The sequence below is a fragment of the Simochromis diagramma genome, unplaced genomic scaffold (assembly GCF_900408965.1).
Source record: "Simochromis diagramma unplaced genomic scaffold, fSimDia1.1 OVJJ01000131.1, whole genome shotgun sequence".
Taxonomy (NCBI): Eukaryota; Metazoa; Chordata; class Actinopteri; order Cichliformes; family Cichlidae; genus Simochromis; species Simochromis diagramma.
This window is the reverse complement of record NW_024387200.1, coordinates 10147027-10164378: the sequence shown is the minus strand read 5'-3', so window position 1 is coordinate 10164378 and position 17352 is coordinate 10147027. Positions and strand designations below refer to the sequence as shown.

General features: G+C 43.9%; 1 long non-coding RNA gene across 1 annotated transcript; it reads left to right on the top strand.

The window, feature by feature from the left end:
- The first annotated feature begins 308 nt into the window (after positions 1–308).
- On the top strand, positions 309–1748 carry LOC120745436. The gene is made up of 2 exons (XR_005698631.1): positions 309–531; positions 996–1748. It is a non-coding gene; the product is annotated as an uncharacterized LOC120745436 (long non-coding RNA).
- The last annotated feature ends 15604 nt before the right edge of the window (positions 1749–17352 follow it).

Sequence of the window (17352 nt, the reverse complement as noted above, 5' to 3'; positions counted from 1 at the left end):
CACCCACAGTGTGGGACGGAGAGATTTCACAGGTCTTTCCTCCCCACTGCTGTCAGACTCAACAATAAAGACCCCAACTGATCAAACTCATCCACACATGTGCAATAACACTAAGTGCAATACTCTTTTCTGACAAAGTTGTATTTTTACTCAGTTGTATACAGTATTTGTATTCTATTTTTATCCTGTTGTATATTTTATTCTATTCTATTCTGTACAGTTGTGTTCTCTAATGTTTGCTATGTAACTTTGCACTGTCACTTTCTGCTGCTTCTGCTGATCTTATCTCATAAACCTCCAGCAGAGCCAGGCTCAGGGAGGGGCGGGGCCATCTGTCGGGACCGGAGAGAAGGAAGACGGGATAAAGACGTGCTGAGAAATTCACTGTTATGTTCTCTGTCCTTGAGCTGTCCGCCCTCACACACGTGGTCACTTTCCCCTAAAAAGAGGAGTAACTAAAATATTTTTGTTTCATTGTTTAATCTGGTTCTCTTTATCTACTTGTAGGATCTGTGCAGGATCCACTGATGTGTAAGTTTCCAACTTTTCCTTCGGTGTTAAGCTTTGTCTGGTTTGTGTGTCCATTTATTTTTGTGTCCTCGCTGCAGCTCTGTCCGACTGCATCATATAAGAAAAGCAGCAGACGTGGATGCTTCAGGTCAGTACAGGCTTCACTTTGTAATTTCAGGGTGAGAATAGAAGAGCTGGATCACCTCTGACAGGATTCTCTGTAAAGAAGTGCAGAGAGACTTTGAGTACAGCCAGTGAGCAAAGCCAGAGAAGTCAGTGTATCTGAACCAGAAATCAAAGAGAAATCAAGAACAGGGAGTACGCTCACAAGGACAGTGTCAGAAAAACGCCTAACGCATCCTTTTTCTGCCCACGTCTCTTCTCATCTGTGTTGCAGTTTCCAGGCTTTTATTTCTCCATTTCCCTACTTTAAATGTCTGCTTGTTTATTGCTGATATTGTAATAACATATGCTTTTGTTCATAGACATAAGAGCAGCTTCCTGTCTGCAGTGTCTGTGCTCCATCTGTCTGGATGTGTTCACCGTTCCAATGCAGACGCAGCTTCTGAACAACTACGGCACACTACACGGCGACGCTCGTGTCCCTGTTTTTCACATTAAACTGCACTTTTATTTCTGCTGCTCACGTTATGCAAACCGCTGCAGGAGGAATAGACTGACAGCTTCATCTAAGATCTGGAAAAACTCCAGTTCCTCCAAAGTTTCCCGTTCCTGAAGTCTGTTCCATCCACCGAAAACTGGACCGAGGGCAAAGTTGAGCCGTTATGTGGAGGCAGAAAGAGAACTGTTGATAAGCTGCAGGAGACGCTCAGAAATGTACGAGCTGTGCAGTAACTGTGAAGTGAAGAGGGCCTAGAAGTATGCAGTGGATGTGACTCTTGGTCCTGACACAGCAAATATCTATCTCATCCTTTCTGATAATGGGATGCAAGTCAGCCCTGGAACAGTCAAACAGAACCTTCCAGACACCCAAAGAGATTTTCTGTTATTGAGTTTGAGGAAAGCAGCCAGATTTAGTTTGAGGTTCAGGGCAGGAAGACTGGATCTTAGCCCAAAGACTGTGAACAGGAAGCAGGCAGTGAATAGCTGCTGGGCTGTACGTTTGGCCTCACGCGGTGGCTGTTTGTGGACCCTGAATCGGAGCTGGTCACTTTTATAATATAGATGGGCCGTATGATAAAGTGTTACACAGAACGAATAAAGTATGAACTGAATCACCTTCCTGTTTTCCTTTGGAAATAAGTCTGTGAAACTCTTTTAGTAGTGAACTAAACCACAGAGTAACATCCCCAAAGTGCCAATACTCAGTGTAGATGACCTCACCGATGTCATGCAATACAAGTCATAAAATAGGATCAGACGTACAGTCACACTGATCCTTTTATTTTCGACTGTGGAGCTACGTATTCCTTTCTTCAGGTTTTCACAAGCGTGATTATATTGTGAATCATTTGTTTGCAGATGGAGGTTGTTTAATCGTTTCACAGCTGACTGAGATTTTTTCACTTGTGTTTGAATTGGTGTCTAAAATTAAATATTTGTTTGTTACATTTTTCTGCTCATGATTAAGATGAAGTGAACTCGAGAGCCGAACTCACGTCATATTGACTCTTTCCTTTTGCTAAAGCATATAGTTAGGGCTGGGTAGTTACACTGCAGTAGGTGTAGGCTGCCGGAGATTCCCATGATGCACTGGTGTTTCTGCTTCACTCACTATGTATTGACAGACCTCTCTGCACTGAATCATATCTGTTATTAACCTCTGTCTCTCTTCCACAGCATGTCTTTATCCTGTCTTCCTTCTCTCACCCCAACCAATCACAGCAGATGGCCCCGCCCCTCCCTGAGCCTGGTTCTGCAGGAGGTTTCTTCCTGTTAAAAGGGAGTTTTTCCTTCCCACTGTCACCAAAGTGCTTGCTCATAGGGGGTCATATGATTGTTCTACCTTACAATATAAGGCGCCTTGAGGCATCTGTTGTTGTGAGTTGGTGCTATATAAATAAAATTAAACTGAACTGAAGTTTATCAGAGATAACTGTGGAATAGAGGGGAGATAATCCGGGGATTTCTCTTGCTTTTGATTAAAGAAAAGTAGCTTTCAAACTTATGCAAACACAGTGGGAGTCAGTCTCGTCTGCTTCTTAGTTTTTGTGAGTTTAAGAAATTCTTTCTCTCTGACATCAGAGATTATGGTCTTAACTACCAGTCCAGGACTTATGATAGTGTTTGCTCTTTCTAAACGACTGGCATGAGAACTAAATCTAATAATCAAAGATGCTAAATTGTGCGTGGCTGATGCTATGACTACAGTAGGTTGTGCGTTTTGGGATACTCCTAGTTCATGCTCATTAGCTGTAGGAGTGGATGTTCGCTGTTATTATGTGTATAATTCCAGGAATGACGTTATTCAAGTTTTCCTTCAAAGTCAAACAGGTTTGAACAATATAACAATGTCGTGTCAAGGTCACAGATACTGTTTGTGTGCGTCTGTAGGCTGGGTGTATGTGCTGGAAAGAAGACAGGGACTTTGAAGGATCCCTCCCCTGCGCACCTCCTGCAGTCATTCAGTGGTTTTTCTGGACGTTGGGAGCTTGCACCGAATACGTCAGAGGTGGGGGTGTGTGCTGTTGACGTCATCGGGGCATCAGAGTTCAAGTTCAGGTTGTTGTGGAGTTGTTTTAATCACGTGTGTGCTCAGCATCCCAAGGACATCTGAACTGGAGCGGTTTAATGAAAACATGAAAAAACCACGATGCAAACATGTCACAGAAGCACTTTCTTCAGGTTTATGAACGGATTCCTTTCTTTTCCGAGCTCAACACACTTACCTCTTTATCACAGAGATATTTCTAAAGCCTGTTCAGTGCCAGACCCTTATCTCAGACCAGTGCTGCACATTTCAACAACCAAAACATAGTTCTTGATATGTGTGTGAAACTGAAACTCCCTGCTGCCATTGTGTAATAGTGCAGACCTATTCAAAGTTATAACCTGACATGTGGCTGCACGGTGGCTCTGTCTCCTTTACTGCAGAGAGGCACTCTCCCCAGCACCCAGCTCAACAGCTGATAACTGCCCAATGATGTGAGACACACTGAGAGTGATTCTATCATTAGGGGTGTCTGTCCTCACCAGCTGACTCGTCGTCTAGCTCTCTGTGCTCTGTCCTGTGTGTGTGTGTTCTGGTTTTGGTGCAGAAGCAGGACTCTGGGACTTCTGCCTCCACATTTCTGTAATTTTGCACCTGTTCCTGACGTCCTTGCTGTGGCCTCTTCTTCAGGGAGTGGCAGATCTTCAGGCCTCACTGGATTGCTTTTGGGCAACAGTTAGTGTTCCTCGCCTTGAGTACATGTTTCCATTTAGAGAGAGATACTTACCTGTGTTTTCCTTGTGCTCAGGTTTGCCTGGAGAATTCCCTGTCATGAGCAGTCTTTGTTTGGATTGACAGAGTCTGGAAACTGTCTGGAAAATGTGCAAAGCCATAGTGGAGTTCTGGTGTTTTTAAAACTGTATGCAGTGTACTTTGACTTGGAGCCCTGTGTGTGAATCCTACCTGTGTTTAGACAGAGCGATCCATCCAAGAAGCTGGATGCAGCGGTCCAGTCCTGTTAGTCCCGCCCTCACTAGGCTAGGTTTTCTAATACAGTGCTTGTTGGCTTTAGGTCAGCAAAGTCAGACATATTCAGACTGTCAACAGAAAACTGTTGCAAAGAAGAGCATTAAGGTGGGGAGAAGCAGTTTAACCCAAATCTTTCCTTTGAGGAGTTTAAAAACAAATCCAGATGCAGCAGCTCACAGGTTGCCCTCCCTCAAACACGGTAAGTGGAATATGTCAGATTCTCTAGAATTCTGGACAATGAGCGAAGAGACAGGCTGCGAGGAGAAAATCTCTACGGAGCCTTTTTGCAGCCGTAATGATGGACTGAAAGCAGAATTAGCTACCAACACTCCTCAGTCACCCTTGGCTCATCTTCCACAACCCAAAATATTGACTGCAGAACAAATAGCATCTCAGATTAGAGCTAAACTGCCATTAATTCTTTAAAACACCTCCCGTAGAACCCACCACCAGTGCCAAGTCACCTGAACCCCTGATCTCGCGTCTGTACCCAAAGTTCATCATGACCTCGCCGAAATCCTCAGGTCATTTCCGTGCATCTCTTAACTCCACACCGGACTCCCACGCACCATGAGCCCTCCTTCCCCTGTGCTCCTGAGAACACCCTGTGCCTAGTTATTCCTCCTAAGTAGTTTCGTGATTCAGACAAAGTCTAGTTGGTTTTGAAGTTGGTTGTCTGTCTCTGGTTCTGCGTTTGAGTTTTGTGTTTGTCTACCTATGACATACTCATTTTCTCCAGGTCTCTTCAGGAACACAAAACCCACGTCCATCTGACAACCGACTCTACGTCAAGGGTGAAGAATTTAAAGCCAAGTCAGTTTCAGTGTGTAGAAGGGATAATTAAAATCAGACCCAGTTGAATTTAAAGCAGTTGAATGCTTGGAAAAAAGCAACTCCACATGTTTGTGGGTTTGCTAACTTTGCTATAGGTTTACCCGGGACTCCTGTAAAGTTTCCTCCCCTCTAACAAATCTCACCTCTCCCAAGGTCTCCAGTGAAACCCCACAGCTCAAAAAGCTTTCGACAGCCTGAAGCAGTGTTTTGCTGCAGCTCCCTCCCTGGTCCAGAGTGGAGGTGGATGCCTCAGGTGTTGGGCTGGTCCTGTCCCAGCAGGATGCAGCTAAAATGCATCCCTGTGCATAACTTTCTCGCTTCTCTCTCCAGCTGAAAGAAAGTCTGGACAAACCACAAACCTCTCATACCTACACCTGGCGAAAAGACTGAACGAGTCTTTTCTGCTTTTTTATGTCCAGTTATAGCGGTGTCATACATTTTAGCTTTTCACTCATCTTTAGATGTTAGCTAGCATGCTAAGTTAGTGCTAACCTCTAACTTTGTAACTTCGAACCGTCAACCCTGTGAAATTTTCGTGGATGCAACACTGTCTTGTAATACCTGTGAAAATAGCCGCATTCATTTTATTCTTCTTTTGGCTGCTCCATCTCAGGGCCTCGATCTCCACCTGTCTCCAGCATCCTTCTCCTCCACACCTGCCTATCCATTAATTTGCAGTGAAGAGTCCTGGGTTTTTGGTCCTATTTTCCTCCACATCCCCAGAAACACTTCTGTGAAAGCATGACAATGCCCTTCACCATCTTTTAAACCAAGACATAATCCTCCAGCAAGAAGCTGAGGCAGGAAGAATTTTACAGACACCTTGTTATGTTCTAAAACAGTTACCAACCCCACCTTAGCCTGCCGAACCGTCTAACTCCTCCCAGCGTCTTAAATATAGGATAAATGCTCTGAGCAATAACTGTTTACCTAGTAAATCTCTTCAGAGGCATAGTACGTAGGTGGGCTCTGACAGTGTTGGCCAGTGATCATATGCACTTATGGATTAAGTGCAGATATGACAGGATTTAATATCTGCAAAGGAAGGAGAACTGTGGCACATTATCCTGTGGGCTTCTGTGAGTTTTAGCCAAAACCTAAAAGTCAGGTTGGAAAGACAAGGGTTGAAAAATGTTTGGCGAATTCCTGGCTCACATAGCCTGCCACACCTACCACATACACCTACCATTCCTGTTTGCTTGATTCTCTCCAGCAAACACCTGGTGGGGGTGGGGGTCACTTTGATCGTCAGCTCATGTTTTGTGACTATTCACCAAATACTGAATTTTGGGGTGTGTGGGATCAAAACAACTTATGACCACTTTTAACTAGAACCACTGAGGATTTTGCCAGAGCAGAGTATGGAGGCAGGTTGTTGGCTGTCATGAGCAGCACCCAAAGCAGAACTCTGAACAGTGTCCAGCGTCTGGAGAACTAATCCAAGCAAAGAAAAAGAAAGAAATCCAGAGCAGAGCAGTCGAATCAAACAGATTTCAGGTAGAGCTGAGACGATAAAGGGTTGCAGACTAAAGTGGAGCAGCTGGATGAGGGGCTGTTGGTTTGGTGATCAGAGGTAGTGGTGGTTAGTACTGTGGCCTCAAAGCAAGAAGGCCGTGAGTTTGACTCCACTCCATTTGGCTTTCTGTGTGAAGGTTGCATGTTTTCTCTGAGCCTGTGTGGTTTCAGCTTCCTCCCACAGTCCAAAAACATGCAGCTGGTGAGGTGATTCTAAATTGTTCATAGGTCTGTCTCTTTGTTAGCCCTGCGTCAGACTGGTGACCTGATGTGCTCTGTGACTTCCTCAATCATTCTGTCTTTTTCTTGGGTGACATATTTTTTCCATCAGTCCATCAGTTAGTGCAAAGACTTCTGGGAAACAAACTGTTTGTCAGTGATGACAATTTGAGTTCAGTGGGAAAACTGTCTTCTTGGGCTTTATGACTGAGAAGTGGCAGGTGATTGGAGACGCAGCACATGTCCAGGCAGTGGTGGATTAGCCGGAGCAGTTTACTTGAAAACAGCTGCAACGCATCCTGGTGTTTGCAAATGTTTAATGTTAGTTTATCAGAAACTTCAGTGAGTTGGCTTTACTTCTCCCACGGTCCCATTCTGCAGGAACACAGCAAGCCTCTGCCTCTCTCAAACAACCTGACACCTGCGAGCAGTTCATCATGGAGGTCTTGGTCTGAGGTGTAGGAGAAGTTCTTTCCTGCACATTATTTTGTCCTGCTACCTCATCCCTGCAAAGTCATCAGTGATGTCATGATTTCACAATTACCTTCAACCTAGAATCCCAGCACATGAAGGCAGACCCCCTCTGCTGGCGTTTCTCCACCACCAAACATCTGATGAACCTTCTGTCCAACAGCTACAGACTGGATGAAATCACATCATGCTGCAGGACAATGACCCCAAGCACAGCAGCAAATCCAGCGGCAGTAGCTGAAAGTGCAGACTTCAACCCAAAATGTGGTGGGAGGAGCTTAAGAGAGCTGTGCATATGTGAATCCCAGAAAACCTGGAGCCATAATTCCTCCACAGCACCGTGAGGCTTCTTTACTTCGAGGTATTGCTGATGAAAAGTGATTCTACAAGTTATTGAATCATCATACTTTCAGACACTGCTTCTGGCTGATTTTTGTTAAATAAAGAATGACAATGAGTGTAAAGTCTGTTTATTATGACTGATATTAAACCTATATATAATCTGATTTATGGACATTTATGAGTGCTGTTTGTCAGCTTTCCGTGGCATTCGTCTTTCGGGATTACTAAAGTGCTCTCATACATAGTAATGAGTGATAAGTCTTTACCATAAAAGCTAATCTGAGAGCATCATGGAGAGTGTGGTGCTGTTCATACGCTCCAGGTGTTACCTGGATGAGTCAGCAGCAGGAGGGTGATCTAATCATATCAGTCTGTTTCAGTTGTAATAAAACAGCAGTGGGTGTGGTCCACCTTTAAGTATGCCTAACAAGGCCAGATAGTAAAGTCAGCTCACCAGTTTTTCCTGCACCGCTGGAACAAGACAAAATGGAAAAAGTCAAAAACGTTGTGCTTTGAAGCCGTACGTGAACAACCAGGCTCCGTTTCTCTCTATTAATAGCAATAAAATAGTTATTTGTGTTTGACACAAGACCACAGACACACAGCAGAGGATAATCCAGGTCTTGTGTTAATAACCGGTGAGAGAAAAGGGTTGTGGCCTGAGAGGAGGCTATGTGTGAGACTGCACGTATGCTTTCCACAGCTGGCAGCCAGGCCACGGAGAGCTGAGGCTCAGTGTGTGTGTGTGTGTGTGTGTGTGTGTGTGTGTGTGTGGGGGGGGGTGCGCATAGAAGACAAACTGTTTGTAGGTGATACATTAGTTGCATGTTGGGGGTTATAGATAACATTATATTTAAGATTATAAGTTGTCTGCATGTGTGTGTTCGAGTGGGCGTGGATGTGTGTTTGTGTGTGTGTGTCGAGTCACGTTTATCTATGACTTATGGAGACTGTGACATCACTGCCTGCCTGCAAGGCTTTCACAGATTATTTTCCTCTGCTCTGCCACGATGCACGCTCTTAAATTTAGAGACACATTAACACACATCTGCATGTGCGCACACACACTCACAGATAAACAAAAGGATGACTGTGAGTATCTAACTGACGGTAAATCACACGAAAAGACCACAACAAAAATGTTTGTGTGTATCCAAATGTTTGACTTCTCTGAAAACCATACAAGACTTAGTGACATGTTCTTTCATTACCATAACACACACACACACACACACACACACACACACACACACACACACACACACACACACACACACACACACACCAAATGTGTATCAACCCATCACTAAAAGTAGAACCAACAAATCTAGCATAACCGTACACAGCTGTAGGCGACTCTGTTCATATTATCAGTGCTGGGGATGGAAGTCACAGCCAGGATTGTAAAGCCTCCTTATCTTGATAGACTTTCCAGAGAACTGAACGTATGGATGGATTTTTGTACCTGCTGCTGTCAAGTAAAGATTCGCCTCGATAGCTGCGTGTCATTTTTAGTCACCTGCATCACCATAAGCACCCAGTCTCAGCGCTCCTGCTGTAGCATGCTGTGGGTCTTGGCTTCCTTTTGCGTTATGCAGTGAAGTTATTTTGGCTGTAACACACAACCACGAGTGTCTAAACTTACGCTGCACTATTACGGCCAATCACAGTCCGGCTCCAGTGATGTGCAGCAGAACATGCTTACGTTTGACAGGACATGTGACTGAAGTGTCATATCTCATTGTATCTCACTCTGGCTTCCTAAACGGTCCCTCGGTGGGAATCTATGACCTGCATCCTGAGTTTGCTTTTACCCACTCAAGTTAAAAACTGTCATCAGTGGAGGTAAATTATGTTTTACCAAAGGCTTAAAGCAGCCAAAGTGGATCTGTCTCCTGGTGTATTATGACAACCACAGCCTGTGAAATAAATGAAGAGTGACAAGAGGAATCTGTGCATGATCCATGTGTTTGTGCTCCTCTTTTCTTTTATCCACATTTTTGAATGTGACCTTGTCTGTAGGTGCATGAGGCTTTGCATGGACCCGTCTTAGTAAAAAGTGGTTTATGTAAGGACACTAACCTCGTTCATTTTCAAATCCCCGCCCCGCCTCCTCTGCTAGGTATGGTAACACATTCTTGCTCAAGCCAGTGACTCACTGTCTTATTCCTGTCTCAGCAAAAACCGCCCGACACCAGATAACTGGGGAGCGTGATTTCTGAAAGCGCACTCAGAATTTAACTTGGCCAAAGGACAAAATGACTCTTGACTATTGATAAAGTGATATTAGGCCACAGTCAGTAGTGCATATTTCCACATGTTCATTCTTCATGTCAGGTACCTATTACACGTCTGTTCGGTTCCCCAGAAAAATGTGTAAAAACTGTCAAACAGGCTTCGTCTCCCAGCACGTTTTTCTCATAACATTGTTTACTGTGATTATTTAAGAAAGTGCATTGTCCAGAAGATCCATCATTTCAGTTCATTCCTTACGTCAAGTCAAACCTACTTGACCTATTCTGCTCATTTCTAGCCAAGACAACTTTCCCGTGATTGGTTGCCCATCACAAACATAAGGTACAAATATAGCATGTGGGCGGAGCTCCAGCCAGAACTGTCAAGCAACTTTAAACACATAAAAAGTGTCTGAAGTGTTTTACTTACAGAGAAAACTCGTTTATGTGTTGACCCCATACTACACTTTACAGGTTTCCAGATCAGACTGTTGCTCTTCCTGTGTGGATCCAAGGCTGGTGGACAACGTTGCTGTTACAACCAGTTTTAAATGGATTTTCATTTTCATTTCATTTCTCCATCCATCCTTCCTTTCCCCTCCTGAGTCGCCTGACGGTTTGCCAGAATCAAAAGTCTTTTTCCATGGTCTCTCCGAACTCCTCCCACACCCGGGGTTTTGCTTGAGCCACAGCCTGAGCCATGTTCTGCTTGGCCTGTCGGTCCCTATCAGCTGCCTCCGAAGTCCCAGAGGCTAACCAAGCCCTATAATTCAATTCAATTCAATTCAATTTTATTTACACAGCGCCAAATCACAACAACAGTCGCCTCAAGGCGCTTTATATTGTACAGTAGAGCTTACAACAATACATACAGAGAAAAACCCAACAATCATATGACCCCCTATGAACAAGCACTTTGGCGACAGTGGGAAGGAAAAACTCCCTTTCAACAGGAAGAAACCTCCAGCAGAACCAGGCTCAGGGAGGGGCGGCCATCTGCTGCGACCGGTTGGGGTGAGAGAAGGAAGACAGGATAAAGACATGCTGTGGAAGAGAGACAGAGGTTAATAACAGATATGATTCAATGCAGAGAGGTCTGTTAATACATAGTGAGTGAGAAAGGTGACTGGATGCATTGAAAACTCAATGCATCATGGGAATCCCCCGGCAGCCTACATCTATTGCAGCATAACTAAGGGAGGATTCAGGGTCACCTGGTCCAGCCCTAACTATATGCTTTAGCAAAAAGGAAAGTTTGAAGCCTAATCTTAAAAGTAGAGATAGTGTCTGTCTCCTGAATCCAAACTGGAAGCTGGTTCCACAGAAGAGGGGCCTGAAAACTGAAGGCTCTCCCTCCCATTCTACTTTTAAATACTCTAGGAACAACAAGTAGGCCTGCAGTGTGAGAGCGAAGTGCTCTAATAGGGTGATATGGTACTACAAGGTCATTAAGATAAGATGGGGCCTGATTATTTAAGACCTTGTATGTGAGGAGCAGGATTTTGAATTCAATTCTGGATTTAACAGGAAGCCAATGAAGGGAAGCCAGAACAGGAGAAATCTGCTCTCTCTTTCTAGTCCCTGTCAGTACTCTTGCTGCAGCATTTTGGATTAACTGAAGGCTTTTCAGTGAGTTTTTTGGACATCCTGATAATAATGAATTACAGTCGTCCAGCCTGGAAGTAATAAATGCATGAACTAGTTTTTCAGCGTCACTCTGAGACAGGATATTTCTAATTTTAGAGATGTTGCGCAAATGGAAGAACGCAGTCTTACATATTTGTTTAATATGTGCGTTGAAGGACATGTCCTGGTCAACAATAACTCCAAGGTTCCTCACAGTGTTACTGGAGGCCAAGGTAATGCCATCCAGGGTAAGAATCTGGTTAGATACCATATTTCTAAGCTTTTCAGGGCCGAGTACAATAAACTCAGTTTGATCTGAATTAAGAAGCAGAAAGTTAGCGGCCATCCAGGTCTTTATGTCTTTAAGACATTCCTGCAGTTTAACTAATTGGTGTGTGTTATCTGGCTTCATGGACAGATAGAGCTGGGTGTCATCTGCATCGCAGTGTAAATGTATGCTATGTCTTCTAATGATGCTGCCTAAGGGAAGCATGTATAATGTAAACAGAATTGGTCCTAGCACTGAACCCTGTGGAACTCCATAATTAACCTCAGTGTGTGAAGAGGACTCTCCATTTACATGCACAAACTGGAGTCTATTAGATATGATACAAACCACTGCAGCACAGTACCTGTAATACCTACAGCATGTTCTAATCGCTCTAATAGGATATTATGGTCGACAGTATCGAACGCTGCACTGAGGTCTAGCAGGACAAGCACAGAGACGAGTCCACTGTCAGAGGCCATAAGAAGATCATTTGTAACCTTCACTAAAGCTGTTTCTGTGCTGTGATGAGCTCTGAAACCTGACTGAAACTCTTCAAATAAACCATTCCTCTGCAGATGATCTGTTAGCTGTTTGACAACTACTCTTTCAAGGATTTTTGATATGAAAGGAAGGTTGGAGATTGGCCTATAATTAGCTAAGACTGCTGGGTCTAGAGATGCTTTTTGAGTAAAGGTTTAACTACAGCCAGCTTGAAGGCCTGTGGTACATAGCCGATCATTAGAGATAGGTTGATCAGATTTAAGATCGAAGCATTAATTAATGGCAGGACTTCTTTGAGCAGTTTTGTAGGAATGGGGTCTAAAAGACACGTTGATGGTTTGGAGGAAGTAATTATTGAAGTTAACTCAGAAAGATCAATTGGAGAAAAAGAGTCTAACTTAACATCAATGGTACTAAGAGTAGCTGTAGATAATATTACATCTGTGGGATGATTACTGGTAATTTTTTCTCTAATGATAAAAATTTTATTTGTGAAGAAGTTCATGAAGTCATTACTAGTTAACGTTAAAGGGATTGTTGGCTCAAAAGAGCTCTGACTGTTTGTCAGCCTGGCTACAGTGCTGAAGAGAAACCTGGGGTTGTTCTTATTTACTTCAATCAGTGATGAATAGTAAGATGTTCTGGCTTTGCGGAGGGCTTTCTTATAAAGCAGCAAACTATTTCTCCAGGCTAAATGATGATCCTCTAAATTTGTGACACGCCATTTCCTCTCCAGATTACGAGTCATCTGCTTTAGGGTACGTGTTAGAGAATTATACCACGGAGTCAGGTACTTCTGATTAGAGACCTTAGTTTTCACAGGAGCTACAGTATCCAGAGTCGTACGTAGTGAGGAGGTGAAATTATTAACAAGATAATCGACCTCTGTTGGGGTAGCGTTCAGATAGCTGCTCTGCTCTATGTTGGTACAGGGCATTGGAGATGATAACAGTGGGTGGATTATATTCTTAAACTTAGTTACAGCGCTTTCAGAAAGACATCTACTTTGATAAAGTCTACTCTTCACCACTGTGTAATCAATTATTGTAAATGTAAATGTTATCAGGAAATGATCAGACAGGAGAGGGTTTTCAGGAAACACTGTTAAATGTTCAGTTTCTATGCCATATGTTAAAACAAGATCTAGAGTGTGATTAAAGTGGTGGGTGGGTTCTTTTACATTTTGAGAGAAACCAATTGAGTCTAATAACAGATTAAATGCCATGTTGAGGCTGTCATTTTTAGCATCTACATGGATGTTAAAATCACCCACAATAATTATTTTATCTGAGCTCAGAACTAAATCAGATATAAAGTCTGAGAAATCAGACAGAAACTCTGTGTAAGGCCCAGGTGGACGATAGATGATAACAAGTAAGACTGGTTTCTGAGTTTTACAGCTGGGGTGGACAAGGTTAAACATCAGGCTTTCAAATGAATTAAAAGTCTGTCTTGGTCTTTCATTAATTAATAGGCTGGTGTGAAAAATTGCTGCCACACCTCCCCCTCGGCCTGTGCTTCGGGGTTTCTGGTAGTTAGAATGACTCGGGGGTGTTGATTCATTTAAACTAACATAATCATCCTGCTGCAACCAGGTTTCTGTAAGGCAGAGTAAATCAATTTGTTGATCAATTATTAAGTCATGTACTAACAGAGACTTGGAGGAGAGAGACCTAATATTTAATAATCCACATTTCACTGTTCTACTCTTTGGTTCAGATGTGGATACTGTATTGTTCTTTCTTTGTGATTGTTTATGTTTAAGTTGTTTGTTGCTGGTTTTTAGTTTGTTTTTTGTCTGTTTGGAAGCTGACACAGTCTCTATGGAGATGGGTTTTTGGGGGGGTAGCAGGAGGAGAGAAGCTGCAGAGAGGCGTGTAAGACTGCAACTCTGCTTCCTGGTCCCAACTCTGAATAGTCATATTTTGGGGGGTTTAATAAATTTGTCCATATTTCTAGAAATGAGAGCTGCTCCATCCAAAGTGGGATGGATGCCGTCTCTCCTAACAAGACCAGGTTTCCTCCAGAAGGTTTGCCAATTATCTATGAAGCCCACATCGTTTCTGGGACACCACTCAGACAGCCAGCAATTTAAGGAGAACATGCGGCTAAACATGTCACTCCTGGTCTGATATGTCTTTGTGCCCCCTTTTCCCTGTTAATGCCCTCTCGGCCCCCCTGGCTAAACTTTGCTAGATCCGCCCCTGCACAGTTACCAGCCGTCAGCTGCGTAGAAAAAGATCCTGGTGTAGAAAGTAATATTAAATAAATTCTAACAACAGCTGATCAAGCTTAAACGTGCTGCTGTTGTTCAGCGGCTGGTTTCCTCTTTCTGGTGCAAAGTGGGCCAAAAGCAAACTAGAGACACGGACTCGCGACAGAAAAGCCGATCAGCTGATCGTTAAGCAGTTTCATGATTGAAATAGCAGCAAGAAGAGGCAGTCGCTCCATATATCGCTTGTTAAGCTTAACGCAGGAATGCCTTACAAACATTCAGAGATGGACTTACACACTTGCTTTACTTCTCTCGGGGATAACTTTGTCGGAGATGAAATGCCGGGTTGCTAGCGAAGCTCCAAATGCTATCCAGACCACCGACAGGTCCCGCATGCCACAGCCGCTCTATCACGTGATGCATACTGCTCCGACGTGCTAACGTTCTGAGGTGAGTTACTGTGTGTTGCAAGTTTTGTGAGGTGCTTTCGTGATATTTAATGGATCGGATTACATTTTTTATTTTTCTCCGATATCCGATCCAGTAATTTAGGTCAGTATCGGACCGATACCGATACGTAATATTGGATCGGTCCATCTCTAATCAGGTGTGCATAATTATTAGGCAACGTCCTTTCCTTTGGCAAAATGGGTCAAAAGAAGGACTTGACAGGCTCAGAAAAGTCAAAAATAGTGAGATATCTTGCAGAGGGATGCAGCAGTCTCAAAATTGCAAAGCTTCTGAAGCGTGATCATCGAACAATCAAGCGTTTCATTCAAAATAGTCAACAGGGTCGCAAGAAGCGTGTGGAAAAACCAAGGCGCAAAATAACTGCCCATGAACTGAGAAAAGTCAAGCGTGCAGCTGCCAAGATGCCACTTGCCACCAGTTTGGCCATATTTCAGAGCTGCAACATCACTGGAGTGCCCAAAAGCACAAGGTGTGCAATACTCAGAGACATGGCCAAGGTAAGAAAGGCTGAAAGACGACCACCACTGAACAAGACACACAAGCTGAAACGTCAAGACTGGGCCAAGAAATATCTCAAGACTGGTTTTTCTAAGGTTTTATGGACTGATGAAATGAGAGTGAGTCTTGATGGGCCAGATGGATGGGCCCGTGGCTGGATTGGTAAAGGGCAGAGAGCTCCAGTCCCACTCAGACGCCAGCAAGGTGGAGGTGGAGTACTGGTTTGGACTGGTGTCATCAAAGATGAGCTTGTGGGGCCTTTTCGGGTTGAGGATGGAGTCAAGCTCAACTCCCAGTCCTACTGCCAGTTTCTGGAAGACACCTTCTTCAAGCAGTGGTACAGGAAGAAGTCTGCATCCTTCAAGAAAAACATGATTTTCATGCAGGACAATGCTCCATCACACGCGTCCAAGTACTCCACAGCGTGGCTGGCAAGAAAGGGTATAAAAGAAGAAAAACTAATGACATGGCCTCCTTGTTCACCTGATCTGAACCCCATTGAGAACCTGTGGTCCATCATCAAATGTGAGATTTACAAGGAGGGAAAACAGTACACCTCTCTGAACAGTGTCTGGGAGGCTGTGGTTGCTGCTGCACGCAATGTTGATGGTGAACAGATCAAAACACTGACAGAATCCATGGATGGCAGGCTTTTGAGTGTCCTTGCAAAGAAAGGTGGCTATATTGGTCGCTGATTTGTTTTTGTTTTGTTTTTGAATGTCAGAAATGTATATTTGTGAATGTGGAGATGTTATATTGGTTTCACTGGTAAAAATAAATAATTGAAATGGGTATGAAATGGGAATGTCGAGGAAAAGCAGTGAGTTCTTTAAATGGACTAACAATGAGCTGGAGTTGTTGCTGCGAGTAACACAAAGGTACAAAGTTGCAAAAGCATTTAAAGAAAAGCTCTCTGGAGCGCGTACAGACTGATATTAATCTTTAACAGGACTGTCAAACAAAACAGCTGCTGTATAATCCCCTCTGCTATCTGTGTTTAATTGGTCACATGACTGCATCACATGACTAACATTCGTCATCGTTTTAGAAAGGCTCCGGGTTCGCTGTCCACACTGCGACGCGAAAACGGCGTCTTCAAATGTATCCGCTTGGAGAGCGTTTCAAAACGCTGCGATTTCCTTGAGCAAAAACGGCGTCTCAGTGTGGACGGGAGGCCAAGACGCAGAGAAAACGATGTGTTTTCAAACGAAAGCGTATCAGTGTGGACGTAGCCAGAGACAACCATTCACACCTATGGCCAATTTACACACTGGCTGCAGGTCTGTGGACTGTAAGGAAGCTGCGGTACCCAGAAAGAACGCATGCAGGAGGACACACCTCCACGTAGAAAGGCCCGGGTCAGATGGTGGAAGAAGAAATATGTATTTCTAATTTGAACGGCCTTATAAATGCGCCAGTGTTGACCCCGCTGTCCCCTCAGTTTGGGAAACTTGAGCGTTAGCACATTACCATTAAGATGAAGAGCTCACAACACATACAACTGGACTGGTTTTCTACTCTACCAGAGCACTCAAAGATCTTTATACAACATGCACCATTCACGAGTCTGTCAGAGAGCAACTCAGGGTTACTATCTTACCCAAGTATGCAGGCTGGAGCAGCCAGGAATTGAACCACCAGCCTTCTAAACAGTAGATGACCTCCTCTCCTCCTGAACTACAGCCAGTCAGCATGATAAAGGGCCATCCACCCATCCACCCATTCACTTTCCTTTGTCCAGTTGAAGTGTGCTGGGCTGCTGAAGCCTCCCAGCAGGATGAACCCTAGATGTTATCTGATGCTACATAACCATAACATGATAACATGGTTTCTACAGTCTCCTCTGTAGACTGATAACAATAAAGAGACTTTTTCTACTTTTTCCTCAAACATGATCAGGGTTACTTCCTTTCATCCATCATCCATCCATTACAGGGGACTAGAATCAGTGGCAGCATTCTCTGAGGTAGGATTACCTGCCAGAAGTCAAAGCACGACAGTTGTG